The sequence below is a fragment of the Pinus tabuliformis genome, chromosome 2_2 (genome assembly GCF_031772625.1).
Source record: "Pinus tabuliformis cultivar Carrire ecotype Pingquan chromosome 2_2, CPIR1, whole genome shotgun sequence".
In the NCBI taxonomy this organism is placed as follows: Eukaryota; Viridiplantae; Streptophyta; class Pinopsida; order Pinales; family Pinaceae; genus Pinus; species Pinus tabuliformis.
The window spans coordinates 1,002,672,473-1,002,690,229 of NC_142300.1; positions in this window are offsets into that span (position 1 = coordinate 1,002,672,473).

Sequence of the window (17,757 nt, forward strand, 5' to 3'; positions counted from 1 at the left end):
TCTTTATGAATGAAGGTGATAAGATATTGGTCAATAAGGTGAAGCGTCCTTCTTAAGGGGTGACACTTTGCTCAAGTATTGGAGTGATAGTTTAACTTCTCAAGAAGTGTCTATTTGAAAAAGTAAATTTTTGGAGAATTTGTTAAGGTAGTTAAGGTAGACTTAACTTAGTAATAGAATCAATTTAGCTTTGATGGGCTTAGGTTTTTGCAACCTTGTTTTTTCCCACAATTGTTTTTATGGGCTTAGGTTTTTGCAAACCAGAAGGAGCCATGACATAATTTGGTGTTACCATAAGGAGCCCCATTAAGCCAACACTCGTTAAGGCTAGATTTTCTTCATCATCATCCTTTGATGAAGAACCATCTCTGGTGCTTCTCCTGATCTCCTCTTGCATCAGATCCGACCACAGTCGTTCCCAATCTCGTAGTTTCTCTCTTCCATTTACTGAGTCTTAATAGCTATGCCAGCTCTTAGGAAGATTGGGGACAACAAGACTCACCATGTCATCATCGGCTGTCGTGATTCCTACACTTCCAAGCTCATCCCTGCAGGTGGTGAGCTTGTTTAGATATGTAGAGATCGTGTCGCCCTTTTCACACTTGATTTTCTGAAGCTTGTCTTTCAGCGCCAGCTTCCTCTGATCGATGTTGTTCTGATATAGATCCTTCAATGTCTTCCACATTGAAAACGATGTCTCCTTCCCATGGAGACTCGAGAAAATGTGGTCTCGAACTCCTTCCAGAAGAATCCTCTTTGCTCTAGCCACACATTTCTTCCATTTCGCCAATTCTTGGGCATTACCTGCTGTTGGCTTGGGGACTTCTTGATCAATGAATTCCTTCAAACCATTGTCCTCTAATACCACTTCCATGTGATCCTTCCAGGCTATATAATTCGAGTTGCCATCCAGGGCATACTTGAGTCTCAAACCATTAAACGCCATTGGTGAACTTTGGGATGTGATAAGAATTCATTTCTACAATCAAGAACTTCAAACTTCGAACTTATCCCTTCTTTGTATACTGTTCTCTGCTTTGATCACCTTTGCTCTGATACCATGTAGAAATTCTCATTGTAAATCACCTGATTATGCAATATACTAAAGCAAAATACTTGATCTACTTCTACAAACAAACTTGCGGAAGCTTAATCGATTTTGAGCAAGATTAAATAGAACAGATATAACAGAGAATAATAAATCAATCACACATGAACACAGAAGAATACTCTGGGGAAAGCCTCAGCTAAAAACCCCAATCTTTGTATTATCACACAAGTGGAAATATCTCAGGATTACACAAAGTTTTAGCTCACAAGCTATCCAGCTCTCAGTACAATCCCTCGCTACTACTCATAGACAGAATAGACAACACATATGTCTTTCCTCTGCCCTCCAAGCCTCCTATTTCCTTGCACAGTTTCTCATGGGTCCTCAAGCTGCCACCTGTGTGTAATTACCTCACACACTGCTCACTGACCTCTGAAATAACTGCATAATCCTCAAGGAGAGAATTTCTTCTGCATGCAAGAGATATCCTCATGGGAATATTCTTGCAACTGATAGTACATTGTCCCATCCTTTGATCTCGACTGGGTCTCTATCTGAATTGACATGCATGAGTTATTTATGAGAGAATATTCAGTTATCTGAAGTACACTAATTTCATGCATGCATACATTGATTAACTGAACTCACAATCAGTTCTACAAATTGTTGGAACTAATCTAACTAGACTTAACTCAGTTACTTGAGCTAACTAATTACAACTCAAAGTACAACTCATCCTGATCTCCTTAATAAAAGGGATAACTTCCTTAATAAAAGGGATAACTGTTGCATGTCTTCACATAGACTTCATGTTTGATTTTCTCTAACTAATTAACTCAAGATGAATTAATTAATTATTTTACAAACAGCCGGTGAGCTCAAATTCGAATTTTAATTCACAATTTTAATTTAGGGACTAATTAAAATTTGAATGTATCCCAAAATGCTATCTATAGGAATGTTATTTTTAGCATTTCTTGTTGCTATTTTCAAGGGTTGACCATTTTCATCATCCTAAATTTAGAAAGGCCTTAAAGATTGAAAAAATGCTTCATTAGGTTTTTAACATCTTAACCACTCCGTTTATTTAATTATTAAAATACGAATGCCTAATAGTACCCCATAGTAATATTAATTTTTATTATAATATAAATATTATTTAATTTGTTGTTATTTAAAATTCAAACTTCCACACATACATATATATATATATATATTCTAATTATTATAACTTAAATTGATTTATTATAGAAATAAAAATATAACCTAATTTGAAAAATATTAATTAAAATTCTTTTTAATCTCGGTAAAAACTTAAAAAACAAAAATAAATAAATAAATAATTATTTTTAGTCAAACTTGTTGTTTTTTCTAACGGCTAGTTCGCTGCTCTCTTCATCTATTTATTTTATTGCTTGGCTCTGATTCATCATCTTGTCCTGAAGATGAACCACACTGGTTGGTGCGTCGAGGATATTACTCCTATGTGATTTTTTCCGAAAGATTTTGTTATAATTTAAAATATCTCTTTATGAATGAAGGTGATTAGATATTGGTCAATAAGGTGAAGCATCCTTCTTAGGGGGTGACACTTTGCTCAAGTATTGAAGTGATAGTTTAACTTCTCAAGAAGTGTCTATTTGAAAAAGTAAATTTTTGGAGAATTTGTTAAGGTAGACTTCACTTAATAATAGAATCAATTTAGCTTTGATGAAGTTAGGATTTTGCAACCCATGTTTTTGCCCACAATTATTTATATGTTACTTAATCTATTTAAATGCACAGTGACTTCATTATAAATTGTCCTTTGATGCATTGCAAAGGATGGAAAAAGACAATGTCTAACGAGGCCACTTCATTATAAATTGTCTTTTGATCTATTGTGAAGGATGGAAAAAGACATTGTCTAATGAAACCACAATCTCATGATGATGGAATGCTATTGTTGGAGACCAATGTTAGATACATTCAAAAACACCGGGCACCCAAAATTCTGAATCTTGACTGTGGCCCAGATTTTCAAAAATTTAAGCGAGATGTTTTCAAAAATTATACCAAAATTTCTCTTGTTTTCCCGACAAAATTGTGACTCGGTTAAAGTACCAAATATTATACCAAAATTTCTTATTGTTTTCTGAACGAAATTGTCACTGGTTTAAACTACGCTGAAAAAAGAAGAGCCTCTATGTTGTAAAGTCTGCCAACAATATAATAAGGCGTGACCAATTCTTCGCAGATGGAACCCATATTGAATGAATGTAAACTGTCTCCTGCAGCATTATTGGAGCTGGGCCAGGTTTCGTATCCTGAGTTCGTTGAACGCATGATCCGACAAATAAACTACGTCATGTTGTTTATGGTGATGGCGAAGAAGAATTTTCGCTGGAGCAAGATAAGTTCAAGATTAAAACGCTCGTTCATGGTGAACTTTCAACGATACCCAATGGCGGTAATCCGCAGAGTAAGTGTTATGATTTACACATCAGAAATATAGACCACAGTAGGCAAGTGATATTAAATGGTTTTTTTAAATGTTTGCAGCAGGTTGCTCCTGATTGTTTGCAAAAGAGTGGTATTTGATAACCTAAACGTGAGTCGATTGAAGGAGGGTTTTGCCAGAAGATCAGAAGGGTGGTATGGGCGCTACTGAGAATTCGCAAAAGAAAACCACTATAAAGAATCTTTTGAAGGAAAGGCAGAGAAAATATGGTATTGATGTGTCAGAGAAACAAAATTCTAAGTGGGAGAAAGGGTTTCATGGTATTGATGGTAGTCCGTTTCAGCACGCCAAGTCTGTCACAGATATCATTCAGCAACTTAACCCATCAAATGAGGATAGGAAGAGCCAAGAATTTCGTTTCTCTGACACAACAATACCATTCTTCTTCTGCTTCTCTTTCAAAAGATTCTTTCTAGTAGTTTTCTTCTGCAAATGCTCAATAGCCTCCATACCACCCTTCAGCTCTTCTCTCGAAACCTTCCTTTTACTAGTCTTCGTTTGTGAACTATCAATACCACTCTTTTGTATATAACCAGTCCCAACCTGCTGCAAACATTTAATGTCATCTTGATTACTAAGATCTATAATTCTATCGTCTAAATCATCACACTTACTCTGCTCAATACCGCTATTGGGTATCGTTGAAAATTCACCACGAAACGAGAATTTTAATCTTGAACATATCCAAGATTTCTATCCAACGTTTATGTCCCAATTTTCCCAAAAGATAAATCTAGGTTTTTGAATTCACTCAGCAATCTAGGACCGATTATTGGAGACACGCCCTGCATTATTGGGGGGATTTCAATCAAATCCTTCTCTGAGAAGAGGGCGGAGAGTCAAAAGATTGGAAAGTGAAGCTCCTCTCTTTGGATTCTGAAAAACAATAACCTCTTCAACCCTCCTAGACATTGACATTGTCAGTGGTATTCAAACTTGGAACAACAGAACAAGAAACACAAATCGCTTCCAGATTAGACAAGTTTTTCATCTTTGAAACTCTAATGGTCAAAGACCTATTCGTGGAAGCAACAGTTCTCCCATGCAAAGGATCGGACCATTGACTTATTAGCCTGGACCTGGATATAAGAGCCTCCCCAAAAAACAGGCCTTTTCAATTTGAAAGATTTTGGCTCTCGATTTTGGTACAAAAGAAGAGACTTAAAAAAATGCAGAGGAAAATGCAGGTAACGTAATAAAAACCTGACCAATTCTTAACATATAACCCATATGAAGTGAACCATGTAAACTTTGTGTTCTGCATCATAATTAGACGAGGTTGGGTAAACTGGTTTGGTTAAACACTATGACCCGACAGATAAACTACATCATTGAAGATGGCGAAGAAGAATTTTCGCTGGAGTGGGATGACTTCAAGATTAAATGCTCGTTTCTGATGAATTTTTAAGGATACCCAATATTCAGCAAAGTAAGTTGTATGAAGTATAGATCAGAGTCTAGACTAGGAAAGGTGACATTAAATGTTTGCAGCAGGTTGCTACCGATTGTTTACAAAAGAGTCTTTTTCTGTAAACTATCAATGCAATACTACTCTTTTGTAAACAATCAGTACCAACCTGCTGCAAACATTTAATGTCACCTTGCCTGCTAGGATCTATACTTCGAATGTCTAAATCATCACACTTACTCTGCCCAATACCGCTATTGGGTATCGTTGAAAATTCACGGCCAAGGAGAATTTTAATCTTGAACTTATCTTTCTCCTGTGAAACCCATTCTTCTTGGCCATTATCATAAACAACATGATGTAGTTTATGTCTGGGATAATAGTGTTTCACCAGCCCAGTATACTAAGCCTCGTCCTCAGAGTTTTTCTGTTAATTAACCGATAAAATTCAGCCTCCTCAAGAGACACTTCCTAGAATGAAATCTGCCCGCCGTTCTTGCCAATTTGCTGTTTCCTTTGACGCAGATTCTTCCTCTGAATTGTTCTGCCGGAATCATTCAATGTCGGTGTGGGCATCCTTGTAAAGGACTGTACACTCTGAGCTTTGCTGAGACATTTCATTTTCATTTGAAGCATTCATAATCCACCATTGCTCAATTTCTCGCTTCCACTTCTACTTTTCTCCTGCGAATACTTATCTTTCTTCTCTCTTGGCTATTAAAAGTGCCCTGCATGTCAAAGTACAGTAATCGCCTCTGTGAGCGGTTAGTTGCATGTTACCTGAACTGGGACACTTAATTTTTTTGAGGAAAAAAACACACATTTTATATCAGGAAATAAAAGTGAGTTACATCATTCTTGTTTCTGCATCTAATAGATTTATTAGATTTTTCATATTGTTACGTCAATATTACTATCTTGTTTTTTATCTCTTTGATTTTCTCTTTTTTACCCAGTTTCTCTTTTTTACATAGTTTTGTATGTCTAACAAAATATCTTCGTACTACATAGTAATGTGATTTATATTTCGGAATGTAACAGAAAAACAAAACAGTGTTTTTATCATTTTGGAACTCGCTTTGTCACTTGTTTTGCTTTCTAGTAATAATCTATGTTGCTAGCATTGGTGAGGATATCTGCTTATAAACAACGATTTTTTTTTAACCTGGAGTCATAGTGATGTCTTTTTTGATAGTTTGTCTGCAATTTTATTTAGTTCTCTATATATGTGTTGGAAAGAGACGTCTTGGAAGCTGCTTACCAGTGACCTGATGCATGCCATCTAGTTCGACATAACTGGAGGGTTAAAGCTTAAAATCTGTATAATCCTTTACCCAGTCTATAATGCCCTTTTCATCCCCATAAATTTGAAGATGTTTCAAATCCAACCATTTTGCCGGTAAAAAGATGCCCCATAGTGCAATGATCTCAGCCCTGCTATTTGTCTCTGTTTCCCCACAACCATTAGTAGTGATAGAAATGACCAGTTTCTATTAAGATGTATGCACCACAACCACATTTCCTCTGTTGGTAGGCCCCATCAAAAAAACATAAGGGCAAATTTCTGCTAATATTCTTTTATTTCAGCATTATTTTTTGTGTTTTTAATCCTGATTCCACATTCTTTGTAGTATGCAACAGATTCTAGATTGACTTCCCTGACCAATGACTCTTTCATCTCAAATATTTTAGAGTTTCTGAATCTCCAAATAGCCCATATAATGAAAAATGGAAGGTATCAATGTGTCGTCTGGATTTTTATCCAATGTTCCATACATTTTTCCAGTGTTATATGCACCTTCAACGTGCCAATGTTTAGTGTGTCCAACACTCCATCCCATACCGCCCTTGCAAAAGGACATCTTAATAGTAGATGATTTGCGTCCTCAACTTCCATTCTGCACATGTGACAAATATTGGGACCGTTGAAACCCCTATGTTGTACTTGATCCCATATGAAGATTCGACCATAAATGGCCAGCTAACCGAAGCATTTGAGCTTCTGAGATATTCCTTTCTTCCAAGCAACATTGAGTCATTTGTAACTAGTGTTACTTCTATCTAGTCTTGTAAAATTATGATATGTCTCTTTTACCATTGGTTTTTTCTTATACCTGCCATCTTACATCATCCTATCCTCCCTTTCTGTAATGCATATTCTTGTTGCTTGTGATTTGTTGATATATGTTTCTCATTCTATAGCTTGATTGCCCATGAATCCCAAATCTATCACCCTATACTAATTTTGTATAAAAGTTGATTGTGATCCTTCTATATCTGTGAAATGTACTTGATATCCCTGTTATGGAGAAAATATATTATGTCCATGATCTTGAGTGATTCTCTGTGATATCCTTAATGGCATCCAAACCCATGTCAATCACTTGTTCATTCCCTACTTTCGACTTCAGAAAACTCATCAACGAATTACAATTTTTTGACATGTTGTTCAAGATATATGAAGTTCCCTTCTGTACTTTTACTGCTCCCCTGGTCTATATGGTAAAATATGTACATTCATATATTTATCTCTTATAATCCTGGACCATATCTTTCTTTTGACTCAATTGTGAGTCCCCGTTCCAGTTAATTTTAAATTAACTAATATATTTGGCATTAGTTAATTCTGGTTGTTAATTCTGGTGGTCTCTAGTATATATAAACTCCAATGAAACACTAGGTTGTGAGTTTTAGTCCCAACTATTTTTAAATCACTATTAATTTTCGGCATTAGTTAATTCTGATTAACTATAAAATCCAGCAGCACTAAATAATTCTCCAAATTTCTTCATAAATTGTAAAGCCTATTTAATTAGTGACGTACAAGCTATGCCTGGCATGGTTTTTTTTGCATTGCCTTCATTGCTGTTCTCTCTATCAGGCTATCAGTTATAGCTCAATCCTTCCCTGTTATTTTAAAAAAACTAAAAATTTAAAAATAATAATATATTAATAAATATATTTAATTGTTAAATAATATTTAATTTATAAATATTAAAAATACTAAAATGAAATAAATATTTTAAAATGAACAATTATTTATTATTAATATTTATTTCAAAGATATTAAGAAACAATGTTATTAAGTTAGAAAGTAGTTGATGTTGGTCAATTGAATAACATGTTTTCTAAATATAATATTTAAATTTTGTGAGAAAATATTAAAAGACCATGTATTATAAAAGGGGAGTGGTTATTTTATATATTAGATTTATATGGAAAATATTATTTCAATAATAAATAAATTTTGGATTAAATCTAAATGTTTTTATCATTTAGGATGATTCTATTATGATTATATTTCATTTTATTATTTATGATGATTTTATTAGGATTATATTTCATTTTATTAGAAAGTTTATTAATATTTAAAATATATATTTTGATTATGTAATAATAATTTTACATATTTATTATGTAATAATAATAAAATCTCGAAGGTATTTATTGAAATCACAAGTTTGATGGGTAACACCTGCACAATCTAAGTGCCCTAGTGGTTTTTGAGGATTCTGAATCCATATATACAACTAAAAAAACCAGTTTAAATAACACAAATCAAGATTTCAACTTAATTTTTTCTAGCAGATTCCGCACCAGAAAGTCCAAAAAGTCACACTAAAGACAACTCCTATATGGATTTAGAACCCTCAAAAATCCCTAGGGCACTTAGATTGTGAGGTGTAACCCTTCAAACTTGTGATTTCAATAAATTCCTACCGGATTTTAGAGAAATTAGACTAGAAAAACCCACCGAAAAAGCTTCCAAAAAGTCGCACTAATGACAACTCCATTTATTTTTATGATTTTATTGAAATGGTCGCAAAGAATTAGTCTGTATGTTTTTAGTCATTATTTTTATATTTATATTTTATTGACAATTAATCTTTATTTTTTTAATGATTATTTTTATGTTTTATATTTTTTTAATGTATATATATAGAAAACATAATCTAAATAAAATAATTATTAAAGATAATTGAAAATATTTTTTCTAAAATTATTAATTTATATTATCAAGTTTTTAAAGAATGTTTTATAGTCTTTTTGTTATTTTTTAAAACAAGATTGGGAGATGAATAATTTCGCAAGCACAGGAGGGCTCAACTTTTACATGTAAGTTTGTAATCATAGGTTAAAGTTAATTAAGGAAATGCCATCACAACTTAAGGTTAAAAAAAAGATTTGAACCTAACTGAACGACGAGCACTAGCAAGGGGAAACTCCCCTACTCGAAATCCAACCCAAAGTCAAGATACCAACAACACATAAAAGAAGAAGAATGCTAGTCTTAGGACCAACCAGGCATGCACTATTTGTGGGGAATATGGGCATTATATCGATCATTGTTCTCAACTCCTAGAGTTGAAGCGAATGAGAGAGGTCGGGGGTAGGGTGAACAAACTAACAACCTACAGTAATGAAAAATTCTTTCCCCCACCAGGGAGTGGCGGCCATGCACACGAGGCCACCCCTTCCCCATACGAAAATCCAACTAGGAGCAATCATAATGACACAACCAATTGTGACATTTACATGGCCAAAACATATGTTCTCTTGTAAACATGAAATCATGATTATGGGACCCCTCTAGAAACCAATCCTTACTCATCATCAAACAGTATTGTTACACCACCTTTGATGTTGCCACGTCCCCCTATTGAACCCTTTTCGAAAATTACCAAAGGGCCATTACATCGTATTGCCCATCACTCAAAGGAAACCTCTAGTTATAGCATTGTTGATGACCTAGCACAATCTCCCTTAGCCATGTTAGAGTTGGAGTGTCCAACTCAATGAAAAGCCCTACTTTCTGCATTAGGCACAATTGACCATCTAATTCACGATAGATGGATTTTGATTTGGACATATTTGCACTGTGACTCCTATTTATAGTTTCCTTTCAAATCCCGATTACCATTCAGAACATTACCATCCATCGATGTATTATAGTTGAGGGGGAATCCACTTGTATTATGTCAAAGTCAGTTTGGAAGAAACTAGGATCCATTGAACTAACTTCCTCCCCTATTACATTAAGGGATTATGACAGACGTCCCTCTGCACTCATCCAAATTTTCCAAAACATTCCGATGGAGCTTGCTTGAAAAACAATGCTCATAGACATTGAAGTCCTTAATGCCTAGTTAGTTTACAATATATTGCTAGGCCACAACTACATATACGCCATGACCGCAATAACATCATCATTATTTCGTGTCATGAGGTTTCCCCACAATGGGAAAATCATCACCATATACCAACTAGCATACTGCAAGAAACAAGAATCTACAATCCCCGATGATGTGTTACCTTTCATAGAGTCCCACAATGAGTTGGTCCCATCCTTGACCAAAGTAGGCCTAGGGTTGTTCAAAGAACCATCACTCCTTAGTACACACCAAGGAGACCCACCAATAGTCGCACCTGCTTCCATAGCCCCAATATGCATGATGAGTTTGTCAAGTGCTACCTAGCCCCATGAATTACAACCACCTCTGGGGACTCCCAAAATCATGACTATTGAAGTCCCTTTCTTACCCTACGCAATCACCCAAACACCATTCTTATATCCCCCACCTAGTTTCATCTCGCACCAAGTCATAACAACACTTATGTTGCCCAAATTGGCTCTTACAATACTTGTTTGGTATTTGGCCCCACAGGCCATGTCATCAAGTTCAGGTATTACCTCACCTTGCCTGATTCCTATGAAGATCCCTCTAGAAGCCACACCTCTAGTTGTTTCGACTATAGCGACACCAACAGATGCCAACAAAAGGGACAAACAAAAAGGTAAGAAAATCAAAACTCTAGCTAATTCTCCTCCTAGAGTACATCCGTTGTCTACATTATGTAATGTATCAGGACACCCTACCAACCAATACCCAAAAATGGAAGAATTGAAAACTCTCCTTCACGCTCCACAGGTAACAGTGGCCCCACCTCCACCTATAGGAGACAAGGCCACACCATCACATAATAAGGGATTATGTACCAACCATCCATGTGTTATATGCCCACAATACGGACACTACGCTCACCATTTCCCTAAAATCCCTCACTATCGAGATGCATTAGTAGCCCTCTCTAAAGCCACTACTATCACACCATTAATTCCCAACACCCTAGTGGTAGATGATGTGTCTCAGACCATTTATTGTCACTTCGAGAAAGAAACCTCACACGAGGATCACCCTTTTGCTCATTGCCATCAACCTCTCATCTTGTTTCAGTGTTTGTAGGAATGGGGAGGCAATCAGAACCAACGCCACTAAAACCCAGCCACACATTTGACTTGTGTGACAAACCTAGACATTCTATCAACCAATGTCCCCATTTGAGGAACTTAAGAGTTGGTACCAAGTTCCCCAATTTGTCCATGAGAAAAGAACTAGGCACAAACCCAATAGTTGTTGCATTTGTATGAAAAACCATCATACTGAGCTTCACCCACATCTCCCTCACTTATCAGAGGTGTGGACCTATTCAAAACAAACTAATATAGGGCCTCAATCCTTTTTTCCACCACTACACAACCTCATATCAGTCAGTGGCACGTTCCTTCCACTAGCGCCCCATCGAGACCATTGTCAATAACTATGAGAGATGTCGCAACACAAACCCTATATTACATCAGCACATGACCTGCATACAACCCTTGTGATATTTTACCAGCACCTCTTATATATCATCTACATGTCCACTTCTTCAACAATCTAGACCATTGAGTTTAGCTTGGTGACCACCCTAGAACATTCAGGAAGATCTCCCTCCTAGATAAGAAGCCTACTTGGCTCCAAAGACAACAATGCCTTTCCCTGACCAACAAAAAGAGCCCATTAGAGAGATATTCCAACGTCCTGGTGTGGATGATACCCAACATCACATACGTTTCATATCCTCATATGTAGGAACTCTAGTTCACGTCGTCTTCTCATCATTCTTCGGTGTCAAGAATGATTTGAACCCATTGCAAAGGTTTCCAACCAACGTATCATACATACACTTCATATCCTCATATGTAGTAACTCTGGTTCATGTCGTCTTCTCATCATTCTTCGGTGTCAAGATTGATTCACCCATTGCAAAGGTTTCACCACTAACCACTATACATACCCATGCAATTTGTGCATTGTCAATGTCATTGTGTTCTATGGAAATGACCACTGGATTGTTTTTTTGCCTGTCACCAGCATCACTGGGTGCCAATCCCAACCTCATGACCTCTTGCAACCTCCATTATTATTAGAAAAAAAAATTCATTCAGATGAAGATATTCTATATGCCATGATGGAACTAGAATGCCCATGGGATTCCATGCATCACCACTCTTTCTTCTTACCTGAATTTTTTTTTTCACCTACTAGCGCACCAACTGAACTTATCTGCATAGTAGCAACAAAATATTTTCTACCACCAAGACAATTTGATTGGTTCAAAATTCCCATTCTTGTGCTTGATGCATTTGAGGAGGGAAACATGTCCAATATCTCACCCATCGTAAAGGTAGACACCTCCACCAAACCTGACATAGTTGAAGAAATCTCAATGGGGGTAGTCTATTCCCCCAAAGAAATTTCCTCCTACAAATCCTTGTTCCAAGAATATAGGGACATTTTCGCATGTTCATATTCTGAAATTCGAGGTAACATCCCTTCGATTGTGGAACATCACCTTGACACATGGCCAAATTCCTACCTATTTAAGAAAAAGAAACGTCCACTCCACCCTTCCAAAGCAAAAGAAATTAAGAAAGAAATCAATAATCTTCATAAATTCGGTTTTATCTATCCCATCACTTACGCACCATGGGTTTCTAACCATGTACCTGTCATGAAAAAGCAAGGCACCATTTATGTTTGTATTGATTTAGGGGATTTAAACAAAGCATGTCCCAAGCACAACTATCCTACACCCTTCATCTACCAAGTTATCGATGTATGTGTTGGGCACAAAGCCTTGTCCTTCATGGGTGTCTTCTTAGGATATAACCAGATCCAAATCTGCCACACGAATCAATATAAAACAACCGTCATGACCCCATGGGGTTCTTTCACCTACCGTGTTATGCCCTTTGGCCTTAAAAACGCTGGAGAAACTTTCCAACGAGACATGAATTATATATTTCACAATCTAGCTCATCTCATTCTAGCTTATTCGGACAACCTCAGAGTTTGTTCCAAAAAGCACTCAGACCATCTGGAAGATCTTCGCTTGGTTTTTCAGAGGTGTCAAAATATAACTTCCGCTTGGAGCCCCTCAAGTGTGTCTGCTACGTTACCAGTAGAAGCTTTTTATGATTCATATTCTCCTACTAAGGCATCGAAGTTGACCCTTTGAAGGTTCAGGCCATTCGATAGATACCAGTACGTAGAACTTTAAAGTAGTTACAAAGCTTACAAGGTAAGGCCAACTTCTTACGATTCTTTGTTCCTGACTACGCCACTTGTGCACATGGCTTCTTGCATCTCCTACATTAGGTCATCCCCTTCCAATGAGACAAACAAGCCCAAAAATTGTTTGAGGTCATAACAGACAAATTGTCACAGACACCACTGATTAGCCCACCCGACCATACCAAGGACTCTATTCTTTACCTCTCATCCTCATATGTATGGAATCATTGGAACATGTCCTCCTGCATTTACCCAAGCTAACCAGTCCAATGGGGTAAACATGTGACAAAGAGTTACTATGTGATGAGCCTCATCATTGGGTAACTATATGGACCTTAATACACCTCCTAGCTTATTCAAATCAACTCTTCTCACAATTTTTTACATAATTTGACTGTATTTTTCTTAATGAGAAGATGAGTCAAAGTGAGATATTATGCCTAGTGGACTAATGTGCATTGATTGTAGGTTTTTTAGATAAAATAATGGAAATTTTGGCTAATTAAGGGTTGAAACTCGAATGAGACAAGGAGGAGATATTGTAGGAGGTAGATCCTCCTCATTTACTCCTCACTCATTCGAATATTCCTCCATCAATCACACTAGCTCAGAGTTACAAGAATCCAAGTCATGGAGATCAAAAGGAAGCCAAGAAACTGACAGTTAAAGAGCTAGTTTATCTCGAGTTTAGGAGCCGAGCCTCCCTATATTTAAGGAAGTCATTGGAGCCTTCAGTTGTATAAATAAGGAGGCTTAGAGCCTCATTAGGATTCAAATTTTTGCTGTAAAATTTTCGGGTTCAAGACTTTGGAAGACATTGTTATGTAATTTTCTATTTTGATAATGAGAATGAGCATTTCCTTGATCTAGCACTGAGTTGACTTGGAGGGATGAAGATCTTGGGTTAGGGCCAAACCTAGCAGCAAAGGCTCCTCTTCTTGTATTTGTATTCTTAGATTGATTTCATAGATTAATGGTTGAATTGTCTTTAGAATTATTTCATTGCAAGTAGTTGTAGATTTGATTAGTTTGCTTCCATTTGTGCCTTACTTTAGCAGTAGCTTAGAAGAGATAAAGGAATATCAAAAAGTTGTCAGTAGGTGGATTTGGCCTCACTCCTCCCTTCAGGGATCATGGTTTGAGGAAAGAACTCCTATGCAGCCCCAAAAGACAGAATTCTAGTTTCTCATGGAATTTAGGGTTTTCTATTACTTAGGTCAACATTTGATTAGTTTACAAGAATAGGATTTAGTTATCATTTCTTCTATCTTCAGTCTTACATTAGATCTCATCAATGTTTCATATTATTCTACAAGTTCTTCCCATGCATGAAATAGGCAGCTAGCTCATGAAATTTTGTTTTCCTTATATAATTGAAATTCTTCTTGTTTACATGATTTATGGACAAATATCAATGGTTGATGCAGTGCAAGAGTTTCAGCAATACACAAAGATTTAATGATCAACAACCTCATCCCAACTTCATCCATCCATGATCATTCCCTTCTTTCACTAAATCCCTCACCAATTTCATCATTTCACAAGAATACTTCTCCAAGCTTGTTGAGCAAATCTAGCCATCTACCAACTCTAGTTTTGAGCTCTGCAGGAGTCCTAGGCACTCCCTTGCTTCAATCCATCCACCATCCACCTTCCCTAAGCCTTAAATCACCTTCAACATCCCTCTTTTTTCTCTTAGCTGTATCTTGTAGGAATACAGGGGATCCTGTAGGAATTCAGGACATCCTGTAGAACACATTAGGACATCTTGTAGGTTGACCTATAGTGGCATGTTATGAACCCTAATTGAGGAAAAATCCCCTAGGAAGCTAGAAAATGACCCGTACTTGTCTCCCAATCCTTCTGACCATTCACCCTCATCCCTAAGCCACCTGCCACATCACCAAAGGACTTTAGCTTTCACACTTTCACAAAAAGAAAAAAGACAAAGAGAAAAATAAATTTATTTTGTTCATTTACATGCACAGCAGTAGAATTTTTGATGTTTTAATTTGCATGCTTAGGACAACAAGATTGCATACATGTTAACTTAGCATTCTTTTGAAGTAAAGCCTCTTAGTAGTTAGTTAGAAGAATTGTGTGTTTAAGCATTTGATTTCAGTATTTTTCCTTACTGCAATATACGAGCTTTCTCTTAGTGTATATTTCTCTTTTCCTCATTGGTAATCAAGCTTCTTCTGAATCAATAGAAGTATGGTTTGAAAAACCTAAGTGGTCGATTGTTAGCTTAGCTGTGACAAAGATTAGACCTATCAAATTTACTTGTGTATACAACACTGTCACCTCCAGTTTGTACGAACCCCGGGTTGATAAGTAAACTTGGTAGCCCCAGGAGTTGCAACATTTTTGTTGCAATACTGATGCTCATCACTTTTTGGCGTCGTTTCTGGGGAGGTGCGTTATAGGTATATTTGGGCACATCACTCTTGACGATCAAATCAACATAAGCAGGGTCTATGAAACTCTAATTTAGTTGCTACATGCCCTAGACATGCCACCTCATTGAGTGCTCTCATCCATGAGAGTTTCTTGACTTCAAACCCTGCTGAAGTGCTTCCTTGGGTCACCAGGGCACCCCTGGTCAGGGGTAATTGCTTTGCAGAGCAAGTATCCCATTCAAGGCTATGTGGCAGAGCACCTAAGCCCACTCAAGCCTGTGCTAGACGAGAATCCTCAAAATGTTCATTGGATCCTGAGTATATTCCTCCTTTCTAGAGCCTTCTAGAAGGAACCCAGTTCCTATCCTATTAAGATGAGCCTGACTTAGGATAGCCTTGGATCATCTAATCCTATATCCTTTCATCCCTTTGAACATGGAAACTAATCATCCAATTATGGAAAACCATTCAATGCCATATTAATGACAAAACCACTTGCATTCATCTATAAATTGGCTTCCCATCATAGAGCCAAGGAGCTAGGATATTATAGAGAAATATTATTGGTTTAGAGACTTGAAATCATTGTCAAAGTAATGTTATGCTGCTGGATTGATGTTGCTATTGGTGTGATGAGGGCTTGGAATAAGATGGATGAGTGACATGAGATCGAACCACATTGGGTGTAACTTCTCCTTCTACCAATTAATAAAGTTGTTTGTTTATTTTCCAATACTTTTGTATATATCTATAATGAATGTATGTTAAAATATTGTCGATTCCATTTGTTTACAATAAATATATCATATGCTTTGATTGTTGTCATCTTCTATTTATGTTGGCAAGCACCAATTGAGAGAATTCAGTTTGAGTGAGAGTGACATGAGCAACTCAAAGGAGATCAAAGGAAGCGAAGGATCACAAGTAGGTTCTTTTATCTTATCTCTTTATTGTAGGAAAAATTTAAACATCTTTACTTCAGTTGTTCTAAGTATAACTACCCACTTAGGGAAGATATACTTATCCGTAGATATAAATTCCATATAAAAAATTGGCGACCATACTGAGGAACGAACATCGTTCCTGATAGTTATCCTTGTCTTAGTAGCACCAGTAGACTTTGCTTGAGTTCATTTACCTATATTCAGTCATTTTGAAGCTTGTTTGGTCAAAATGTGTGCTTATTTGTGTGATGATAGTGCTTTCTGGCATCAAAGCACTATTGTCCTTGACACAGTGCATTGCAAAGCAGCCTTGGCCTAGAGACAGTTCTCTGCAACACGTTGTCTCCCACTCAAGACTGCGCTGGTCCCTGTCAAGCTAAAAACCCATCCTTTTTCTTGATTTTTTCCAAATTGTTTCACATCATGTTTGCTGAATGGTTAATGTTTCTCTATCCCTAAAGTCCAAATTAACATTTCTTTTCCATGCCCACTTTGGCTTTGTTTGTTCAATGTTTCTTTATGTTTTATTTATCATTGTCGAATCAATCCCAAAGTTAGATTACATTGTTTAGTCTTTACTTTTCTAAAAAAGAATTTTCGTAAAGTCTTCATTTCTTTGAAAAAGAAACTGTCGTAAAGTATTCGTTTCTTGTGAAAAGCATTGATTGATCGTTTGTAAATTTAGTTTCTTTATGTTCATCTAAACATTAAAGGAATGAAAATAAAAACATGCATAATGCATTTAGAAGTTTGTGTGTGCTTGTAGGAATGGTATAGTGAAAGTTGCATTAGATGTGCTCTATGCTCTTTGTTTAGATATTCTGATTACTCTATCCCTTTTAGTTATGGTTGTCATTGTTTAAATCAAATGAAAATAATGTTTCCCATCTTAGTTGCATTCTAGGAGTTTCATAAACATCACGCGGTGAACCTGAAAGGAAAACCTTTAAACAAGATCAACTAAAATTTATCTCAATTAACCTAATGGAGCATTGTAACTTAATGCATAACATTTAGATGTCTAGGTTAGAGACGTGTTCCATCGTTGTTAAACAT